Here is a 1727-nt window from a genome sequence, read left to right on the forward strand (position 1 = left end):
CCCATAACACTCCCCTGTGGCACGCCAGATATTATTTTAACGTCTGTAGACGTCTCTCCAGTGATAACAACATGCTGTGTTCTGTTTGTTAAAACTCTTCAATCCAGCCACAGAGCTGGTCTGATATTCCGTGGGCTCTTACCTTATTTATCAGGCGACAGTGCGGAACTGTATCGAACGCCTTCCGGAAGTCGAGAAAAATAGCATATACCTGGGAGCCTGTATCTAATATTTTCTGGGTCTCATGAACAAATAAAGTGAGTTGGGTCTCACACGATGGATGTTTCCGGAATCCATGTTGATTCCTACAGAGTAGATTCTGGGTTTCCAAAAACGACATGATACTCTAGCAAAAAACATGTTCTAAAATTCTACAACAGATCGACGTCAGAGATATAGGTCTATAGTTTTGCGCATCTGCTCTACGACCCTTCTTGAAGACTCGGACTACCTGTGCTCTTTTCCAATCATTTGGAGCCTTCCGTTCCCCTAGAGACTTGCGGTACACGGCTGTTAAAAGGGAGGGCAAGTTCTTTCGCGTACTGTGTAGAATCGAATTGGTACCCCGTCAGGTCCAGTGGACTTTCCTCTGTTGAGTGATTCCAGTTGCTTTTCTACTCCTTGGACACTTATTTCGATGTCAGCCATTTTCTCGTTTGTGCTAGGATTTAGAGAAGGAACTGCAGTGCGGTCTTCCTCTATGAAACATCTTTGGAAAAAGGTGTTTAGTATTTCAGCTTTACGCCTGTCATCCTCTGTTTCAATGCCATCACCACCCCGGAGTGTCTGGACATGCTGTTTCCAACCACTTACTGATTTAAATTGAGACCAGAACTTTCTAGGATATTCTGTCAAGTCGGTACATAGAATTTTACTTTCGAATTCACTGAACGCTTCACGCATAGCCCTCCTTACGCTAACTTTGACATCGTTTAGCTTCTGTTTGTCTGAGAGGTTTTGGCTGCGTTTATACTTGGAGTGAAGCTGTCTTTGCTTTCGCAGTAGTTTCCTAACTTTGTTGTTGAACCACGGTGGGTTTATCCCGTCCCTCACAGTTTTACTCTACACGTACCTGTCTAAAACGCATTTTACGATTGCCTTGAACTTTTTCCAAAAATACTCAACATTGTCAGTGTCAGAACAGAAATTTTCGTTTTGATCTGTTAGGTAGACTGAAATCTGCCTTCTATTACCCTTGCTAAACACGTAAGCCTTCCTCCCTCTTTTTATAGTCCTATTAACTTCCATATTCAGGGATGTTGCAACAGCCTTATGATCACTAATCCCTGTTCTGCACATACAGAGTCGAAAAGTTTGGGTCTGTTTGTTATCAGTAGGTCCTAGATGTCATCTCCACGAGTCGGTTCTCTGTTTAATTGCATGAGGTAATTTTCGGATAGCGCACTCAGTATAATGTCACTCGACGCTCTGTCCCTACGACCCATCCTAAACATCTGAGTGTCCCAGTCTATATCTGGTAAATTGAAATCTCTACCTAAGACTATAACTTGCTGAGAAAATTGATGTGAAATGTATTCCAAATTTTCTCTCAGTTGTTCTGCCGCTAATGCTGCTGGGTCGGGAGGTCGGTAAAAGGAGCCAATTATTAACCTAGCTCGGCTGTTGCGTGTAACCTCCACCCATAATAATTCACAGGAACTATCCACTTCTACTTCACTACAGGATAAACTTCTACTAACAGCGACTAACTCTCCACCACCGGTTGC

This window comes from Schistocerca gregaria, unplaced genomic scaffold, assembly GCF_023897955.1.
Source record: "Schistocerca gregaria isolate iqSchGreg1 unplaced genomic scaffold, iqSchGreg1.2 ptg000520l, whole genome shotgun sequence".
Taxonomy (NCBI): Eukaryota; Metazoa; Arthropoda; class Insecta; order Orthoptera; family Acrididae; genus Schistocerca; species Schistocerca gregaria.